Here is a 21870-nt window from a genome sequence, read left to right as displayed (position 1 = left end):
GATCACTGTCACTAACTGCTCACTGCTCAGATTCTTCTCCTTTGGTGCTGCTGGCTGCCTGGCTACTTGAAGTGAAGCTGCTGGAGCCTGGTGGGTGGAGCCAGCACTAAGCGCGCGAGGAAGGACTCAGAGGCTGCGCTGTGGATGCTGGGGCATCGCTCTCCTCCACTCCTTAGGAGGTGAGGTGATGACGTCACTGGTTGCTTAGTTGCTAGACGCCAATCGGCGATTGGCATAGCAGCAACCAGTGCACTCACTGCGGGGGGGGGGGGGGCTGCGGGCGCGGCTGCTGTATAGGCCAGAGGCGCGGTGGCGGGACTACATCACTACAAGAGAAGCTTTCAGCTCGGCCGCGCTGCTGGCCTGCTCGCTCCTGAGGACTGGAGAGTTACACTGTGTCGTGTGTAATATTTTTCTCGGGGGGGGGGGGGCAATTGACCCGATGCCCCCCCCCCCCCCTGGATCCGCCACTGGTTTCAGGTGAGGAAAAGCAAGCGGATGGCCACAAAATCGATATGTCGATTTTGTGGCCGGAACTCCGCTTTAAATGTAATCATCCTGTGATCACTAGAGCCCAAGTTATCCCATACTTCTACATCTAAGATTAGGCCTGAATCGTTCGTAATTAACAGATCTAGCAATGCATTCTTTATAGAAGGGGAATCTACCATCTGTGACATGTAGTTGTCCTGTAAGACATTCATGAAATGCCTGGCCTTTACAGAGTGAGCTGTCCCCTCTTCCCAGTCAATGTCGGGGTAATTGAAGTCCCCCATTACAATGACTTGTCCCTGATTAGCTGCTAATCCCAACTGTGAAAAATTCCAGCTCTACCTCCTCGCTTTGGTTGGGGGGCCTATAACATACTCACACTATTACTTTCCCCCTTCTTCCTTCCTTATGGAGTTCTACCCACACGGATTCCACCTCCGCTCTCATCGCTTCTATTACAGTGGGTACGGAAAGTATTCAGACCCCCTTAAATTTTTCACTCTTTGTTATATTGCAGCCATTTGCTAAAATCATTTAAGTTCTTATTAATGAGATTATTGTCTAAGTGAGTTACTTAGAGTGATGGGCCACCATTCCTAGAGTACCTGCGCTGATAAATTTTTGCCTTGTATAAAGCCCGCATGGAGTTTGCTAAAAAAACACCTGAAGGACTCCAAGATGGTGAGAAATAAGATTCTCTGGTCTGATGAGACCAAAATAGAACTTTTTGGCATTAATTCTAAGCGGTATGTGTGGAGAAAACCAGGCACTGCTCATCACCTGTCCAATACAGTCCCAACAGTGAAGCATGGTGGTGGCAGCATCATGCTGTGGGGGTGTTTTTCAGCTGCAGGGACAGGACGACTGGTTGCAATCGAGGGAAAGATGAATGTGGCCAAGTACAGGGATATCCTGGACAAAAACCTTCTCCAGAGTGCTCTGGACCTCAGACTGGGCCGAAGGTTTACCTTCCAACAAGACAATGACCCTAAGCCAGTGGCGTAGCGTGGGGGGTGCTGCCGGTGCGGGCCGCCCCGGGCGCAATGTTCAGGGGGGCGCAGTCACGGCGGCTGTGCTGTCCCTGAAATCTCAGTTACGGACATCCTTTCACGGAGAAGATTCAGAGTCTATAGCTGCTCCGCCCCTTCACTGCCTTCTCAGCCTATGGGATCACAGTGTACACGCCCCCTTCCCCAGCGCGCCTTGTTTGATAACGGAGCAGGAGATGTGGACAGCTGGAGAAGAGAGGAGAGGACGGGCTGCAGCCTCATAGAAGAAGGTGAGCTGGGGAAGATAAACCAAATGTATTCTTGTCAGTACTTACCCTGCTGAGGAGGGGGGAGGGGAGAGGCTGTGTTTTCTTTAGCAGGGCACCTCCTGTCTCTGAGGCTGATCGATAGATTTCATGTGAGGAGCAGTGCACTGCTTCTGGAGGAAGGACATGCCCTAAACTTCTCCCCCAATCTCTGCTACACCTCCCTACTCATTACCTGCCCACCCCCTCCTCTTCTGCATTACCACATCCAATGTCTGTGAGCTGCTGGAGCACTACAAGTACCAGCATGCCAGGAAATGGGGGCAGCAGCAGTGTGTTCAATCAGGCTGATATTTAGATGGTGTGTGTATACTTTATATATACTGTGTGTATGTGTATGCTGTATATATACTGTGTGTATGTGTATACTGTGTGTATACTTTGTGTATTCTGTATATATACTGTGTGTATACTTTGTGTATACTGTATATATACTGTGTGTATAGTGTATGTGTATACTGTGTGTATACTGTGTGTATAGTGTATGTGTATACTGTGTGTATAGTGTATGTGTATACTGTATGTTTACTGTGTGTATACTGTATGTTTACTGTATGTATACTGTGTGTATAGTGTATGTGTATACTGGTGTATATACTGTGTGTATAGTGTGTATATACTGTGTGTATAGTGTATGTGTATACTGTATGTATACTGTGTGTATAGTGTATGTGTATACTGTATGTATACTGTGTATATACTGTATGTATACTATGTGTATACTGTATGTATACTGTATGTATACTGTATGTATACTGTGTGTATAGTGTGTGTATATGTATACTGTATGTATACTGTATGTATACTGTGTGTATAGTGTATGTGTATACTGTATGTATACTGTGTGTATAGTGTGTGTATATGTATACTGTATGTATACTGTATGTATACTGTGTGTATAGTGTATGTGTATACTGTATGTATACTGTGTGTATAGTGTGTGTATATGTATACTGTGTGTATACTGTATGTATACTGTATGTATACTGTGTGTATAGTGTATGTGTATACTGTATGTATACTGTGTGTATAGTGTGTGTATATGTATACTGTGTGTATACTGTATGTATACTGTATGTATACTGTGTGTATAGTGTATGTGTATACTGTATGTTTACTGTATGTATAGTGTATGTATACTGTGTGTATAGTGTATGTATACTGTGTGTATAGTGTATGTGTATACTGTATGTTTACTGTGTGTATAGTGTATGTATAGTGTATGTGTATACTGGTGTATATACTGTGTGTATAGTGTGTATATACTGTGTGTATAGTGTATGTGTACACTGTATGTATACTGTGTGTATACTGTGTGTATAGTGTATGTGTATACTGTATGTATACTGTGTGTATACTGTATGTATACTGTGTGTATAGTGTATGTGTATACTGTGTGTATAGTGTATGTGTATACTGTATGTATACTGTGTGTATAGTGTATGTGTATACTGTATGTATACTGTGTGTATAGTGTGTGTATACTGTGTGTATAGTGTATGTGTATACTGTATGTATACTGTGTGTATAGTGTATGTGTATAGTGTGTGTATACTGTGTGTATAGTGTGTGTATAGTGTGTGTATACTGTGTGTATAGTGTGTGTATACTGTGTGTATAGTGTATGTGTATACTGTATGTATACTGTGTGTATACTGTGTGTATACTGTATGTATACTGTGTGTATACTGTATGTATACTGTATGTATACTGTATGTATACTGTATGTATACTGTGTGTATACTGTATGTATACTGTGTGTATAGTGTATGTGTATACTGTATGTATACTGTGTGTATAGTGTGTGTATACTGTGTGTATAGTGTATACTGTGTGTATAGTGTATACTGTGTGTATAGTGTATGTGTATACTGTGTGTATACTGTGTGTATAGTGTATGTGTATACTGTATGTATACTGTGTGTATAGTGTATTGACTGCGGGTGACGTCAGACTCTCCTCCCTCCCTTCCGCATGCGTTACGTCCCTCGGGGCGGGACTTCCACAGGTGGGGGCGCAAATTACATGCCTTGCCCCGGGCGCTGACAACCCACGCTACGCCACTGCCCTAAGCACACAGCTAAAATAACGAAGGAGTGGCTTCACAACAACTCCGTGACTGTTCTTGAATGGCCCAGCCAGAGCCCTGACTTAAACCCAATTGAGCATCTCTGGAGAGACCTAAAAATGGCTGTCCACCAACGTTTACCATCCAACCTGACAGAACTGGAGAGGATCTGCAAGGAGGAATGGCAGAGGATCCCCAAATCCAGGTGTGAAAGACTTGTTGCATCTTTCCCAAAAAGACTCCTGGCTGTATTAGATCAAAAGGGGGCTTCTACTAAATACTGAGCAAAGGGTCTGAATACTTAGGACCATGTGATATTTCAGTTTTTCTTTTTTAATAAATCTGCAACAATGTCAACAATTCTGTGTTTTTCTGTCAGTATGGGGTGCTATGTGTACATTCATGAGGAAGAAGAATGAACTTAAATGATTTTAGCAAATGACTGCAATATAACAAAGAGTGAAAAATTTAAGGGGGTCTGAATACTTTCCGTACCCACTGTGTGTATATATATATATATATATATATATATATATATATACATACATACATACATACATACACACACACACAGCCGGGTCCATAATTATTGGGACAAGGACGCAATTCTAATCTTTTTGGCTCTGTACACTGCCACAATGGATTTGAAATGAAACAAACGAGATGTGCTTTAACTGCAGACTTTCGGCTTTAATATGAGGGTATTTACATAAAAATCAGGTGAACGGTGTAGGAATTACAACAGTTTGTATATGTGCCTCCCACTTTTTAAGGAACCAAAAGTAATGAGAAAGATTAACAGTCATAAATCAAACTTTCACTTTTTAATATTTGGTTGCAAATCCTCTGCAGTCAATTATAGCCTGAAGTCTGGAACGCATAGACATCACCAGACGCTGGGTTTCATCCCTGGTGATGCTCTGCCAGGCCTCTACTGCAACTGTCTTCAGTTCCTGCTTGTTCCTGCTTGTTCTTGGGGCATTTTCCCTTCAGTTTTGTCTTCAGCAAGTGAAGTGCATGCTCAATCGGATTCAGATCAGGTGATTGACTTGGCCATTGCATAACATTCCACTTCTTTCCCTTAAACTCTTTGGTTGCTTTCGCAGTATGCTTCAGGTCATTGTCCATCTGCACTGTGAAGCGGCGTCCAATGAGTTCTGAAGCATTTGGCTGAATATGAGCAGATAATATTGCCCGAAACACTTCAGAATTCATCCTGCTGCTTTTGTCAGCAGTCACATCATCAATAAATTCAAGAGAACCAGTTCCATTGGCAGCCATACATGCCCACGCCATGACACTACCACCACCATGCTTCACTGATGAGGTGGTATGCTTTGGATTATGAGCAGTTCCTTTCCTTCTCCATACTCTTCTCTTCCCATCACTCTGTTACAAGTTGATCTTGGTCTCATTTGTCCATAGGATGTTGTTCCAGAACTGTGAAGGCTTTTTTAGATGTTGTTTGGCAAACTCTAATCTGGCCTTCCTGTTTTTGAGGCTCACCAATGGTTTAAATCTTGTGGTAAACCCTCTATATTCACTCTGGTGAAGTCTTCTCTTGATTGTTGACTTTGACACACATACACCTACCTCCTGGAGAGTGTTCTTGATCTGGCCAACTAATGTGAAGGGTGTTTTCTTCACCAGGGAAAGAATTCTTCAATCATCCACCACAGTTGTTTTCCGTGGTCTTCCGGGTCTTTTGGTGTTGCTGAGCTCACCGGTGCGTTCTTTCTTTTTAAGGATGTTCCAAACAGTTGATTTGGCCACACCTAATGTTTTTGCTATCTCTCTGATGGGTTTGTTTTGTTTTTCAGACTAATGATGGCTTGATTCACTGATAGTGACAGCTCTTTGGATCTCATATTGAGAGTTGACAGCAACATATTCCAAATGCAAATAGCATATTTGAAATGAACTCTGGGCCTTTTATCTGCTCCTTGTAAATGGGATAATGAGGGAATAACACACACCTGGCCATGGAACAGCTGAGCAGCCAATTGTCCCATTACTTTTGGTCCCTTAAAAAGTGGGAGGCACATATACAAACTGTTGTAATTCCTACACCTTTCACCTGATTTGGATGTAAATACCCTCATATTACCCACTTTACCACCGGAGGATTTTGCTGTCTTCCGTCCAGACCACTTTTTGTGCTTCGGCACTGTGCGAATTTAACTGACAATTGTGCGGTCATGCAATGTGGTACCCAAACGAAATTTACGTCCTTTTTTTCCCACAAACAGAGCTTTCTTTTGGTGGTATTTGATCACCTCTGTGCTTTTTATTTTTTGCAATATTAATAAAAAAAGAGCGAAAATTTTGCAAAAAAATGACATTTTCAACTTTGTCTTTTAAAAAATATCCAATATACTCAATTTATGTCATTTTTTTTGGCCAAAATATATTTAGCTACATGTCTTTGACAAAAAAAAATTCAATGAGCGTATTTTTATTGGTTTGCGCAAAAGTTATAGCGTCTACAAACTATGGTGTAAATACTGAAATTTTACGCAGCTTTAATTTCTGACTGCCTATCTCAATTCATGAAGTGCTAAAATGGCAGGGCAGTACAAGACCCCCCCCAAATTACCACTTTTTGGAAAGTAGACATCCTAAGGAATGTTCTGAGAGGCATGTTGAGCTCATTGAATATTTAATTTTTTTGTCACAGGTGTTTGAAAAATGAATAAAAAAAAAAATTTTTTTTTTTTTAACACAAAGTTGTCACTAAAAGATAAATTTCTCACACATGCCATGGGTATATGTGTAATTACACCCCAAAATATATTCTGCTGCTTCTCCTGAGTACAGGGATACCACATATGTGAGACTTTTTGGGAGCCTAGCTGTGTACGGGACCCCAAAAATCAATCTCCATCTTTAGGTTTTCTAATGGCGTAAATTTTTGATTTTACTCCTCACTACCCAACACTGTGACAGGGAAGTGAAGGGGTTAAACTGGGGGAGATCAAGGGGTTAAACCTTTATAGAGGATAGATGGCGGGTGGCCTAAACCTATTCTGGCCTAGCGCAAGCGCAAATTAGGGTCACCAGTGACACTAAATACAGTGATCAGTAGTTATCTGATATACTGTATATATTAGTGCACTGTTTTATATGGAGTGAAGGGGTTAACTGGGGAAGATCAAGCGGTTAAAAGTTTATTAGGGAATAGGTGGCGGGTGCCCTAACCCTATATGGGCTTAGCGCAAGCGCAAATTAGGGTCACTAGTGACACTAAATACAGTGATCAGTATTTACCTATATACTGTATTTAGTGCACAGAGTAATAGGTAGTGAAGGGGTTAACTGGGGCTGATCAAGGGGTAAAAACTTTATTAGGGGATAGGTGGCGGGTACCCTAACCCTATTTGGGCCTAACGCAGGCGCAAACTACGCTCACAAGTGACACTTATACAGTGATCAGTAAAATATCTGTATACCACTGTATATAGTGTTCACTGTGAGGGGTTTGGGGGTGATCAGGGGGTGATCAGAGGTGATGAAGGGGTTAAATGTGCCTATGTGAGGTGTGTCAGTGTAGTGTTGGTGGAAACTCACGTTTTTGGTGTGTCTCTGTCTCTCTCCTGGAACCGAAAGGACTTCAGGAGGGACAGTGACATCACTTCCCCTGTCTGTGTTTACATTACACAGACAGGGGACAGATTGCCATTGGTGGGGACCGATCTACAGACACTGACCAAAAATCATTGGTCAGTATCTGGTGATTGATCGGTTCCCTACCGAATGCCATCGGTATCGGGACCCGCGGCGCGCGGGAGCGCGCTCTGGAGCCGCGATCGCGCATGACGTTAATACTACGTGGCTGAGCGGTATCGTGCCGCACTGCCGCAGTAGTATTACCGCGCGCGGTCCTAAAGTGGTAAAAGCCGAAAGCTACAGTTAAAGCACATCTTGTGTTGATGTCCCAATATTTATGGACCTGTGTGTGTGTGTGTATGTGTATATATATATATATATATATATATATATATATATATATATAATGTGTATGTATATGTATATACAGTGGGGATCGAAAGTTTGGGCACCCCAGGTAAAAATTTGTATTAATGTGCATAAAGAAGCCAAGGAAAGATGGAAAAATTTCCAAAAGGCATCAAATTACAGATTAGACATTCTTATAATATGTCGACAAAAGTTAGATTTTATTTCCATTATTTATACTTTCAAAATAACAGAAAACAAAAAAATGGCATCTGCAAAAGTTTGGGCACCCTGCAGAGTTAATATCTTGTACTGCCCCCTTTGGCAAGTATCACAGCTTGTAAATGCTTTTTGTAGCCAGCCAAGAGTCTTTCAATTCTTGTTTGAGGTATCTTTGCCCATTCTTCCTTACAAAAGTCTTCCAGTTCTTTGAGATTTCTGTGCTGTCTGTCACGCACTGCTCTTTTAAGGTCTATCCATAGATTTTCAATTATGTTGAGGTCAGGAGATTGTGAAGGCAATGGCAAAACCTTCGGTTTACGCCTCTTGATGTAATCCCCCGTGGATTTCTAGGTGTGTTTAGGATCATTATCCATTTGTAGAAGCCTTCCTCTCTTTAACTTCAGCTTTTTCATAGATGGCATCAAGTTACCATCCAAAATTTGCTGAAATTTTATTGAATCCATTTTTCCTTCTACTCGTGAGATGTTCCCTGTGCCACTGGCTGCAATACAACCCCAAAGCATGATTGATCCCCCCCACCCCCCCATGCTTTACAGTTGGGCAGAGGTTCTTTTCATTAAATTCTGTGCCCCTTCTTCTCCAAAAGTACCTTTGCTCATTCCGGCCAAAAATTTTAATCAATTTTAACCTCATCGGTCCACAGAACTTGTTTCCAAAATGCATCAGGCTTGTCTATATGTTCATTTGCAAAATTCAAACGCTGATTTTTGTGGTGATGACGTAGAAGAGGTTTTCTTCTGATGACTCTTCCATGAAGACCATATTTGTACAAGTATCTCTTTATAGTGGAATAGTGTACCACAACTACAGTGTCTGCCAGATCTTTCTGGTGGGATCATGCAGTCAAACGTGGGTTTTGAATTGTTTTTCTCACAATCCTGCGAGCTGTACTGTCTGATATTTTTCTTGGTCTTCCAGATCTTGCTTTAACTTCCACTGTTCCTGATGACTGCCATTTTTTAATTACATTCCGAACAGAGGATATTGACATCTGAAAACGCTTTGCTATCTTCTTATAGCCTTCTCCAGCGTCAACTATTTTCAGTTTCAGTTTTCTAGACAACTGCTTAGATTGTTGGTGCTGATTGTTGGGGCAAGGTCAGATGAGTCTGGGCATTTAAAACCTTTGAGATTGACATCACCTGGTCTTCCCAGATGATGATTGAGAACAATCCATGACACTGGCAGGTCTCAGCCTTGCAAAGGGGGCAGTGCTATAAATTCTGCAGGGTGCCCAAACTTTTGCAGACGCCATTTTTTTGTTTTCTGTAATTTTGAAAGTGTCAATGATGGAAATCTAACTTTTGTTGACATATTATAAGAATAGAGATTTAAATCCCACAGGGGTTAATATAGCGCTTGCTTCTAATTAGTCAGGGGTGAGCAATTCCTTGTTCACACACCTGAATAGTGAACAATCAAGTCAAAAAATAATTTCCTAAGAGTGATAGCAAAAAAAATATATATAAACATATGATAAAGTGCAAAGTGCTAGGTGAAGTTAAATTACATCAATAAATAAAATTAAAATAAAATAGTCAAAATATTAGAAAAGTCCCAATGTGAAATTCCTTTGTGATCTTGTGCAAAGTGTCCTAGTAAGGTTTCTCCAATATTCCAACTGCTGGTATAATCGGCATATCTTGTAACATAAGGGGTGCACACTCACCGGACTTGTTGGGTCTTGAGTACCATATAGTAACAAGACCTTACGAGCTTGTGGCTTCCCAAGCCTGTAGGTAACTGCTGGGCTCTGTGGTTCACTCTGATCCGTGATACTCCTGTGTTTGGAAACCGATCCACCAGGTCCAAATTAAGAGAGGGACAAAAAAGTGCTCCGATAGTGCAGTACCATTAAAAAGTGTTTTATTATAATTTGCTGATAGAATATGTTGTACAAAGTAAAAATCGAGTAAAAACAAGTAAAAACAAATAAACGCCAGCTATGGGTAAATGCCTGGGAATGGAGAGCGGCGACTGCAGGTTTGCGTCCCACCAGGCTACCCGGAAGCGTGCGGAGTGCGTTCCACCTATTAGAAGCAAGCGATATATTAACCCCTGTGGGATTTAAACCTCTATATACTCTAAACTATAGCAGCTGCTTATCAATATTTACCCACTTATTTATTAATATTTTTATACACATCACTAGATACACATTTTATTTATTTAGGCACTCCCTTAAATTAGGCTCTCCAGAGGCGCGAGGGTATACAGGCATACCCCGTTTTACGTACACTCACTTTACGTACACTCGCGAGTACGGACATGCCCCGAGAGTGTACGTAAAGTGCCTCGCAAGTACGGACGTTCCGACATTCCCGCACCGCGCAGCCGCAGTATACCCTGGAGGTGCGAGAGGCCAGGTTCCTGCCCAGAATACGCCCACAGACAGCTCGCCGCGCAGCCGCAGTATACCCTGGAGGTGCGAGAGGCCAGGTTCCTGCCCAGAATACGCCCACAGACAGCTCGCCGCGCAGCCGCAGTATACCCTGGTGTTGCGAGATATGCCCACAGACAGCTTGGAGTTGACCACCAGCCATCCGTGAGTTGCCTGCCAGGTTACATAAGCCGAGCCCATAGAAGCCTTTACCTCCATTACTTGTGCCAATGTTAAGAAGTTGGAAACAGCTGTGTGTATTTGTGGCTCTATGTTCTAAGCTGTGCTATGATAAGGTGACCACTTTTTGAAAATCAAATTCAGGGAGACCCTACTGACTGCACCCAGTTTTTTTTTGGGGGGGGGGGGGTGGGGTAGGTTTGAGCAGAGGGGCTTCTTTAATGGCAGCATGTGAAGTGCACCACGCCAACAGTTGGGTGTGGCCAAACTGGAAGGGGCTTAAATAGGTATAGTTTGATAACACCTAAGCCTACTTTGCTCTGGGATGGGAGTGCAGGCCAAGGTGTGCACTGTGGGTCCCTGTCACAAGCAAGGGCAAGGCAAGCTTACAATTTTTTTTTTTAATACTGTTCTGTATTATGTTTATTTTAGTTATCAATGCATTATTTATATCAGTTATGCCTCTAAATGACTATTGGAATGTAGTACATGCATTGAGAAGTGAAAAAAGGTATTGCTTCACTTTAAGTACATTTTCGTTTTACATACATGCTCCGGTCCCATTGCGTACTTAAAAGTGGGGTATGCCTGTATACTAATTTAGTATATATCTTTTACTTTATATCAGGGGTGGCGAACAAGTTCGACAAAAGGAGCCAACATTTTAAACTGTGAGAGTCAGAGAGCCACACCACGCAGTGACCTGCCAAAACAGACAAACACTCACACAAAAGCATATAACTTTATAACATGGCACAGGTGATGGAATAGGCATGGCACAAGTGATGGAATAGGCATGGCACAAGTGATGGAATAGGCATGGCAAAAGTGAGGGAATAGGCATGGCACAAGTGATGGTACAGGCATGGCACAGATGGTATAGGCATGGCACAGATGGTACAGGCATGGCACAGATGGTATGGCATGGCACAGGTGGTATGGCATGGCACAGATGGTATGGCATGGCACAGATGGTATGGCATGGCACAGGTGGTATGGCATGGCACAGATGGTACAGGCATAGCACAGATGGTATGGCATGGCACAGATGGTACAGGCATGGCACAGATGGTATGGCATGGCACAGATGGTACAGGCATGGCACAGATGGTATGGCATGGCACAGATGGTATGGCACAGATGGTATGGCATGGCACAGATGGTATAATAATGGCACAGGTGATGGAATAAGCATGAGGAGGAGGAGGACTCACTTACCGGGCTGCTGACTGACTGGTTCCAGATGACCTCACGCTGCGCCTGCGGCCTGGTCTGGATCCGGTCTCTGCAGTGCCGACTCCCGCCGAGTCTTGGTCTCCGTCCGCTCCGGTCCTCCTGGTGACTCGCGACGTCTTCTTCTCTCCGCTGCTGTGCACACTATGCTCGGGCGGGAAGGAAGGCGGAAGATGATGTCCTACTGTGATTGGTCCAGGCTGGAGTCTGGACCAATCACAGCCCGGACATCATAAAAGTGGGAGTGTCCCGCTGAAGAGCGCCAATCGTCGCCCCTGCTGGTTTTTGACTCCACCCCCCCATACCCAGGACACAGTACGGCGCCCGCCAATGGGCGAAAATTTTACATTTTTTTTTTTTTAAATCTAACACTGCGCTAGACGAGCCACAGTATACCAAAAGAGGCAAAGAGCCAAAGAGCCGCATTCAGTTCGGCCGGGAGCCGCATGCGGCTCGAGAGCCGCGTGTTCGCCACCCCTGCTTTATATTATAAGAATATCTAATCTGTAATTTGATGCCTTTTGGAGATTTTTCCATCTTTCCTTGGCTTCTTTATGCACATTAATACAAGTTTTTACCTGGGGTGCCCAAACCTTCGGTCCCCACTGTATATATATATATATATATATATATATATATATATATATATATATATATATATATATATATATGTGTATGTATGTATGTGTGTGTGTATATATATATATGCATATATGCATATATGTATGTGTGTATATATGTATGTATGTATATATGTACAGTGCATTGCGAAAGTATTCAGCCCCCTTGAACTTTTTGACCTTTTGCCACATTTCAGGCTTCAAACATGAAGATACAGTGCCTTGCAAAAGTATTTGGCCCCCTTGAACTTTGGGGCCATTTTTCGCCACATTTCAGGCTTCAAACATAAAGATATAAAACTGTAATTTTTTGTGAAGAATCAACAACAAGGGGGACAAAATCATGAAGTGGAACGAAATTTATTGGATATTTCAAACTTTTTAGGATGTTTAAAGCTTGGGAAATCTTTTTGTATCAAAATCCGGCTTTAACCGGTTGCCGACCGCCGCACGACTATATACTGCGGCGGTCAGCCCCGGCCAGGCAGAGTGACGTATCGATACGTCACTCGCCTGTCACTGACTTGCGAGCCTATTGCGGGCGCGCGCCCGCCGCGGCTCGTTCACAGACAAGTCAGTGCGTGTGACCGGCGGACTCGATGTCCGCCAGTCACACTACGATCGCTCCTGTGAAGGGAGAAAGACAGAGCGGCTTGTGTAAACAAGCTGCCTGTCAGTTCTTCCTGTGTAAAAGTGAAGATCTGACCGTTCTACTATGTAGAACTGTTGATCTTTGCTTTTACACCAATAGCAATGTCCCTGCACAGTTAGAATCACGCCCCTAGGACACACTTAACCCCTCCCTGTCCAATAAAGTTAACCCCTTCCCAGAGGCGTCACGAGCCGGGTGCGGGGGGGGGCGGGCTGCACCCGGGTGTCCGCCGGGTGGAGGGTGACACCGCTCTGCCTCTCTTGTCTCTTACTGTGCGGGCCGCCGGGCCGGCATCGCCGCTGCGCCGCCGCCGCATAGACGTACTGTGTCAGACAGACAGTGAGTGTGTCAGTGTCACTCAGTCTGCTGCCAGCCAGTGCCTAGGCTGGACTTCTTTGCTCCGCCTCCTCTGGGCCGGGCCGCGCGTCCTGAGCCTCCCCTCCCTCACTCCCTGCTCTCACGTTCAGGCAGAGCGGGCGGGGGCGGAGCCAGTCGCGGGGACTAGGGAGAGGAGGTGAGTAGTCATGTGCGGGCGGCCAGGCCGGGTGATGTGAAATGAACTTAGTGCAAATAATTGATCTGGTGGCACTGATGCAATTTGTCTGTCCCTTATTAATGCTGCTTTATGCACAGGCTGGCTAGCACAGTGACAGACTCAGTAACCGCAAATTCTTCTCTCTGCATGCAGGCTGCAGCCCTACTTTTGGCAATGGTCTCCACTCCCCAGAAGTCCAGCCTGGACTTGGCCCACCAAAGACAGATTTTCAGTGGGCTCTGCTGCTCTGCACACAGCTCTCTCCACTCCATCCAGCAATGTAGTCAAGTCCCATCCATGTAGTGGCTGCAGCCTGCAGTCCTTTCTCATCAAGAGCAGTTTCACTTTCACAGAGTACAGCTGCCAATGCAGCCAGTTGCACTGCAGTCCTCCTTCATCCCTGGTCTCCCCCAAAATGCTTGTTGCTCCTCCTCTGTTGGAGAAGCTTTCCAGTTCAGCACTGTCTCCACTGCAAAAAGAGAGAAACTGCAACAAGGGGGAAACAGAGCAGGCTAAATAAATATATATATATATATATATATATATATATATATATCTACAGTCTATAAAGTAGTCCAAACAAAAAACACATCAACCAGTCTGGCAGGCTCTCAGGGCTCTTTCACACGGTCCGCCTCCGTAGGCGGATCCGTGCTGCTCAGCGAGGATCGATCCGCCGATCCCCGCTGAGCCGGCGGATGACGGCTCCGTCTCCGCTTGCAGAGCGGAGAGGGAGGTGTCACAGCTCCCGCTGCTCTCTATGGGGGATCGGATGAGAGTGGACCGCCTCTCTGCAATCATCCAATCCGATCCCTGAACGGATGGAAAAATAGGGTTTCCATCCGTCCAGATTTCACGCACAGGATCGGATGCGGATGGCAGCAGGTGTCAGCGGAGGTGTCTCCGATGACATCCGCTGCCCCATAGAGATGCATGGAGGATGCATGATATTGTAATTTAAAGGTCATTTTAATTCTCCTAGTTATTAATGTCGCTATTGCCATTACATTTAGTGTTATATGGGAGCTATGATTTACGAGTTACATTAGTTAAATAAAAACACATTATTAAAAGGGGTTGGGGTGACACCATGAGTTACCGCACCGGGTGACACCAACCCTAGTGACGCCACTGCCCCTTCCCTGCCAGTGTAATTTTTGCAGTAACAGTGCATATGTATAGCACTGATTACTGCAGTAATGTCACTGGTACCCCCAAAAGTGTCAAAAATGTCAGTCAAGGGTCCGATCTGTCCGCCGCAATGTCGCAGTACCGAAAAAAAAATCGCAGATCGCAGCCATTACGCGTTAAAAAAAAAAACACCAAAAATGACAAAAATCTTTCCCTTTGTTAGTAAACGCGATAACTTTTGCGCAAACCAATCAAAATACGCTTTTTGCGATTTTTTTTTTACCAAACATAGGTAGCATAAAACAAATTGGCTGAAAAATGTTAAAAAATTTTGATTTTTACATTTTTTTTTGGGGAATTTCATATAAAAAAATGTGAAAAATATTGCTATTTTTGCAAAATTTACGCTCTTTTTTTGTTTATAGCGCGTGATCAAAAAATCGCACAGGTGATCAAATACCACCAAAATAAAGCTCTGTTTGTGGGAAAAAAAGGACGTCAAATTCGTTTAGGTACAGCGTCGCACGACCGCGCAATTGTCCGTTAAAGTCACGCAGTAAAAAATCGCAAAAAAACCCCTGGTCCTTTAGCAGCCAAATCCTCCGGGGCTTAAGTGGTTAAACTTCTCCACAACAGTATCTCGGACCTGCCTGGTGTGTTTCTTGTTCTTCATGATGCTCTCTGCGCTTTAAACGGACCTCTGAGACTATCACAGTGCAGGTGCATTTATACGGAGACTTGATTACCCACAGGTGGATTCTGTTTATCATCATTAGTCATTTAGGTCAACATTGGATCATTCAGAGATCCTCACTGAACTTCTGGAGAGAGTTTGCTGCACTGAAAGTAAAGGGGCTGAATAATTTTGCACGCCCAATTTTTTCAGTTTTTAATTTGTTAACAAAGTTTGAAATATCCAATAAATTTTGTTCCACTTCATTATTGTGTCCCACTTGTTGTTGATTCTTCACAAAAAATTACAACTTTATGTTTGAAGCCTGAAATGTGGCAAAAGGTCGCAAAGTTCAAGGGGGCCGAATACTTTCGTAAGGCACTGTATTTGATAGGACATTTTTTCATGACAGACTCCATGGCAGCATGCGTAATTGCAGAACAAAAGAAAAGGGTTTCATTGACACAGTCAACCGACAGGATTTGTAACCCAAAATCAACAGAAGATAAAGAAGCAGGCTCTACATAATAATGAGCCATAAATGTACTGATTGGGGACCACAAGACCGCCCTATCAATTAAATTGAGAACCACATGCTGTAAAGCCGGCCAGGATGTAGACACACTCCTGGTTGAGTGAGCGGTCACCATCCCCAAAGGAGGCAAGTCCTCGGCTTTGTGAGCCTGACGGATGGTCTAGACAATCTATGCCAAATCGTCCTGGATGAGGCACATTTTCCTTTGTCCTTTCCAGCAAAAAAAATGAACAGGCGTTCTGAAGCCTGAAGGAAGCTGTAGCTTGTAGATATAACTTCACAATATCTGAGAGATTCCTAGAACCAAATGAAGGCGCTGCTGATAGTCAAACTCAGCATTCCCTGTTTACTAGCCATGCACTTTAACCAACTAAGCCACAGCGCGACCTCTCCCACATCTAAAGGACGCATGTAATACTCAAAGGTTGGCAGAACAATTTCTTGGTTCCCATGAAAGACTGATGTACCCTTGGGAATTGAGTCAAGCATAGGTAACAGCACCGCTCGAACTGGAGGAACGTAAAGAAAAGTTCTGCATGATCAGTGAATCAATCTCTGAGGCTTTTTATGCCGACGTGATAGCCAGGAAAAAAGCAAACATGACAGAGAGGTCTTTAACAGACAGCCCTAGAACACTGCACTCCAAATGCCGAGAAGGAGTTGAGAACAAAAGAGAGACTCCATTTTGAAAACCTCAGTTTACACTGAGGTCTGAGCCTAGTTGCTCCCTTAAATAATTGATGGACAGGAAAAGATGCTTAGACCTGGAAACATCTGTGAAGGTTGATAAAGCTGACACTTGTACTCTGAGGGAGCAGACTGATAGAGCCAGGTCTAAATCCGACTGGAGGAAGCCCAGAATATTTAGAATCTCTAGATCACTACATGAACTGTCAGCAGCAGACATGCATTGCACAAACTTTGATTAAATTCTCCCGTAAACTTTGTTTGTGTTCACTCTCCTAGCATTCAAGACAGAGGAGATGACTCTGGAGGAGCAGCCAAGGACTTCCAATCTCAAGAACCAGACTGTCACACGTAATCGTGCTGGACATGGATGTAAAATTGACAGAAGGTCTGGCCTATGGAGAAGGGGCACTGGGTTCCGGTAGCTAAACAGTGCTAGCAAGTGGAACCATGGTCTAATTGGCCAATAAGGCATCACTGCCACACATCTACTACTTCTGTTCAGAGTCTTCGTAGTATTCGTATATAAACCTGAGGAAGACCAGGACTGGAAGAAATACACAGGACTGCATTTCCAATGATCTATCAGGGCATCTGCGTCTGAAAAGTCTCCACATGTAAAGACCATTCGTTGTCCAATTGGACTCTGGAAAGAAAGTCTGTTAGAATATTCTGTCCAGGGACATAAGCCTCTAAGATGTGGGCTCCATTCTTCAACATAATGGGCTCCACTTCCTGTAATAGAGCACAGGTTGTGAGTCCCCTTTGTCTTTTTTTGTAGGAGACCGCCATAGTGCTGACTAGCCTAAGAGCACTGTCGCTCCCTTCGTTATATGGTGGAAGGCCTGTAGGGTGCAGAAGGCTGCCCGTAGTTTCAGAATGTTCAACACAATCTTGACAGCCCCGTCTAACTTGAGCTATCTCCGACAGGAAGCAAGCCCCCCCCCCCCCATCCTGTATTGGTGGCATTGGACGTGATTGTGAACCAGGAAATGAGGCAATGAAATTGCAAATGAGCCAATTTCTCCATTGCAGCCAGCAGGGGACTCGCTCTCATGACTGAGGTTATGTAGATGACCTGAATCTGCTTCCTGGCTCCCACTGCTGGAGAAACCCCTTCTGGAAGGGCCACCTTCTCCGAAACGCCCACTTGACAATCGGATCCGTAGACACTATAGTATCGATCATTTTAGACACTGAAAGGTGAGCAGGTGGGAAGAAGAATGGGCCAGGGGTATTCTGTTCCAGAACATCGGGATCTAGAGACAAAGCAATGGTAATTTTGATTATATCGAACTGAGCCCCGAGGCACACGAGACTGAGTGGGCTCCAGGTGTCTCTTTTCCAGAATCAGCCGCCAGCTGCATTTGAAGAGCAGTCAAAAGACCTGAGCTCTGGGTTCCAGCAGCTGCCCTCTGTCTTGGGACAGTAGGAGAAGGACATCCAAATAACTATGCAGGGGTATGCTCCTTGCTTTTATAAAGAATATAACATCCAATAAGATCCTGAAAACACACAGGGTGATGTTGAAAACCCGAATGGTTGACATAAGAGCTGGAGATGGTCTTGACCTATGGTGAACCAAAGTAAGCATCTTTAGGTCTATTGAATTGAGCCAGTCACCTGGCTGGACCCCCCCCCCCCCCTATGAATCAGGGACAATGTCTCCATTTTTAACTTCTCCTTTTTGATGAAAATTGTTTTAGGTGCATGAGGTCTATAACCAGCCTCTGAAAGCTGTTCTTCTTTTTCATGACCGTGCGAGTACATGCCCTGAAATCTCTCACATTCTGGGACTGGCAAAGCAGCACTTTGCAACACCAGTGACCTTACGTAATACAAGAGTATATGCTTAATTTTACCTCTGAGTGAGGCAAAATCCGTGGAAACTAATCCAAAATGAGGAGGACTTCTGATGGACCATGCGTGTCCTGAAAAGACCGATTTGAAGTTCCAATAGTCTGAGGGTCAAAATCAGTAGCTTCATGGATACCCAAGGTCAAGCTTTTAGCATAAATTCTAAGAAGATATTTGGCCTCCTCACCAGCTCATCCTAAAATCCTGACCTGGTCTGTAAAAACGTGTAACCCTCGCATGCTCTGCACTTTGTCCTCTAGACTGTGTCATCTTCCCGCCTAGCAGGCAAGACCCGACTTGCCCACTGTGGCCCGGGTTATGGTGCTATCCAGCTTGCCAAAAAAAGAAGCTCCCTCAAATGGATCTTACACTAGACCTGTTAGAGGCAGGATCAGCAAGCCCAGGCCCCAGCCATAGCACTCACTTTGTCATAACTGACGGAAGCATAACCCATGCTACTATGCGGATGATGTCAATTAAGCCTCACCATGGAATCCAACAACAGCTCCTGCTCCTGAACTACTGAGTTTCTGAAAACACTCTTAAATACTGCGTCCACATTCTCCTTACACGTTTTCATCACTTGAGCCAAGGACGACTTTCAGGCCAATCACTGCATCCTCCAAGGAAGAGCGACATGTTTGCTTGCCTCATCAAGGCCTTCTCAGAAGAGAGGTATATCTCGTGACCTTGCTCCACTCATCCAAAATGATGTCCCTTATTTTGGTTAGAAATGGGAAATTAGAACGCTCTCTCTAGAGGTGCTTATAGAGCTTCATCTTGCTTTGCAGGAGACCCTATAGGTTCTACTCATGTAAATGCCCCCTTCATTGCCTTGACCAAAGGCGCCACAAGGGAAAAGTGACTCATCTTCCTCTGTCTCACTGTCTGAGGTCTTCATAGATGGATGGCTTGGTTGGGACGGTTCCAGTTTCTCCTGGCCATCTTTAGTGAGAGAACACGCCATAACTGCTGTTGGACTTTGTGTGTGGCTTGTACCCCACTCTTTAAGGGATTCTTGCACCTTGCGCCTCACCAGAGAGAGATTTAATTTGCTGGAAATCACCATCCCCTTTTCCAACGGCCTGGCTCACACAGAGACTTGCCCTCTGCATCCCCAGCAGGCTTCTTCTTTGGAGCGACTGACATGGTGGCGGATGGGGTGCCTAAAGGAAGATTTAGAGCTTCTGCTATAAAGGCTGGACCATTTTGACGGTGACCAATGATGACTAAATCTGGAAGAATGTTGATGTGGTGACTTAATGAGGTCTTTATCATCTCATGCCATGTAATGTCAATCTGACCTGGAAGGACTAAACCCCCCCCCCCCCAAAAAAAAAAGGTAGAAAGGAAAGGGCTGGCCAGGGAGGGGGGGGGGGGCATTGATACAGCCACCCTGCACAGGTGATTGAATCAATGCAGGATCTCACACAGGCAGCACACAAGGGTGTTAATGGAGAGCATATACCTGTGATGTTTTCACGCAGAATTTAGGGAAACTGCTGCAAGCTGACCACAAAGAAATCCCAGTATCAACAGTACTGACTGCTGATTGAATCTCTCCACTGTAATGATACCACCGCCACCCACAGCAAGCATGCGCTGAGTCCCTGGGCAGGAGTAACCCAGGGATGCCAGGCCAGAAGAGAGAGATACGGCCTGGAACGCAAATGCGCTCCAGCCCCCATAGGCTGGAAGACACTAGAACCATGGAAGAAAACAGACAAACACACAAAAACTGCTGCCATGGAATATGCAATATAAAAGTATACATCACCACACATGGCATCCCCCAGGACCCTGCCTGGATCCAGAAGATGCTGCTGCATGGGCCCAGGGCATTTATGGCCACCAGCTAATAGTTAGGCGCTTAGGCCGTACTGCCGCTTTGCCTGCCAATGGCCACGCTTAAGCTCTTCATGGCACCACATCCATCGCCCTTCTCCACCCCACTAATAGCTGGGGACTGCTGGAGACTCCACATTGTACCAAATCCATTGCCCTTCTCTGCCCTGCTAATAGCTGGGGACTGCTGGAGACTCCACGTGGCACCGAATCCATTGCCCTTCTCCACCCCGCTAATAGCTGGGGACTGCTGGAGACCCAACATTGCACAAAATCCATTGCCCTTCTCCATCCCGCTAATAGCTGGGGACTGCTGGAGACTTCACATTGCACTGAATTCATTGCCCTTCTCCACCCTGTCTGGGGACTGCTGGAGACTCCACACGTCTTCCAGGGCACAGCTTGCCAAACTACCAGGCCTCGATCATGGATACTTTATACAAGGTAAGACTTCCATCATTCTAGTCCTTAGGAGGAAGACAAAAAAGGAAAGCAGCTTCTAGCTCACAGCAAAGATTTATGGGAGTGGGATCCATTAGGGGAGGAGTGGGGAAAGGGTTAACCCATACATATACTGCCATGGAGTCTGTCAGGAAAGGAGGGTTTAGCTTTAAGCTGGCCATACATGAATTGAATTTCGGCTGGTTCCTGATGAATGGCATCCTAAAATTGAAGGTGCCGGGTAGTGTTGAGCGAACACGGACTGTATTATTCGTGTTCGTACCGAATAATTGGATTTTTTTTACCCGAACACGGACACGGACACTTTACTCTATGTTCGGGTAAAAATCCGTGTTCGGTCGTTTTATTTCCGGGTTTTGCATGCTTTGGCGCTCTTTTCATGGCGGGCTTTCAACAGCCAATCAACAATCGTTTAACTGGTGTGCCTTAAGCCATCCCAGCCATGCCTGCAAATGTCTTAGTAGCTGTGATTGGCCGTCTGAAGCATGTGACCAAGTCTTTATAAGTTCGAGGCAGCCGCCGCAGCAGCGTCATTCTGCTGCTTAGCTAAGGGACAGAGCACACATCAATGTGCTGGCTGCTGATTAGGGAAAGATAGGCAGGAAAAAACCATTTGTGTCCGGATAGAATTGAGGGACAGGTCGGAGTGTTTAGGCAGGGCGAGTTGTAGGCATTTTAGGGATAGAGTCTGCTGAATTATAGGGTCAGTGTCTTCTACAAACTACAATCGATATTGCTGTGTGGGGGGTGGGGTGAATCTGCACTCAATCCTGATCTACGATCTCTTCTCAATCCTGTTAGGGACAGAGTCTGCTGAATTTTAGGGAAACTGTGTTCTACAAACTACAATCGATATTGCTGTGTGGTGTGGGATTGGAGATAGGCAGGTGTCAGTGATCCACATCCATTTTTCTGTGTGTGAGCTGCAGTGAACACAATCTTTTTGGGCTGCAGTGAACACAATCTTTTTGGGCTGCAGTGAACACAATCTTTTTGGGCTGCAGTGAA

This window comes from Pelophylax lessonae (genome assembly GCF_965119305.1).
Source record: "Pelophylax lessonae genome assembly, chromosome: 5".
NCBI classification, from domain to species: Eukaryota; Metazoa; Chordata; class Amphibia; order Anura; family Ranidae; genus Pelophylax; species Pelophylax lessonae.
The sequence above is the reverse complement of the archived record's forward strand: the minus strand, read 5'-3'. Positions refer to the sequence as shown.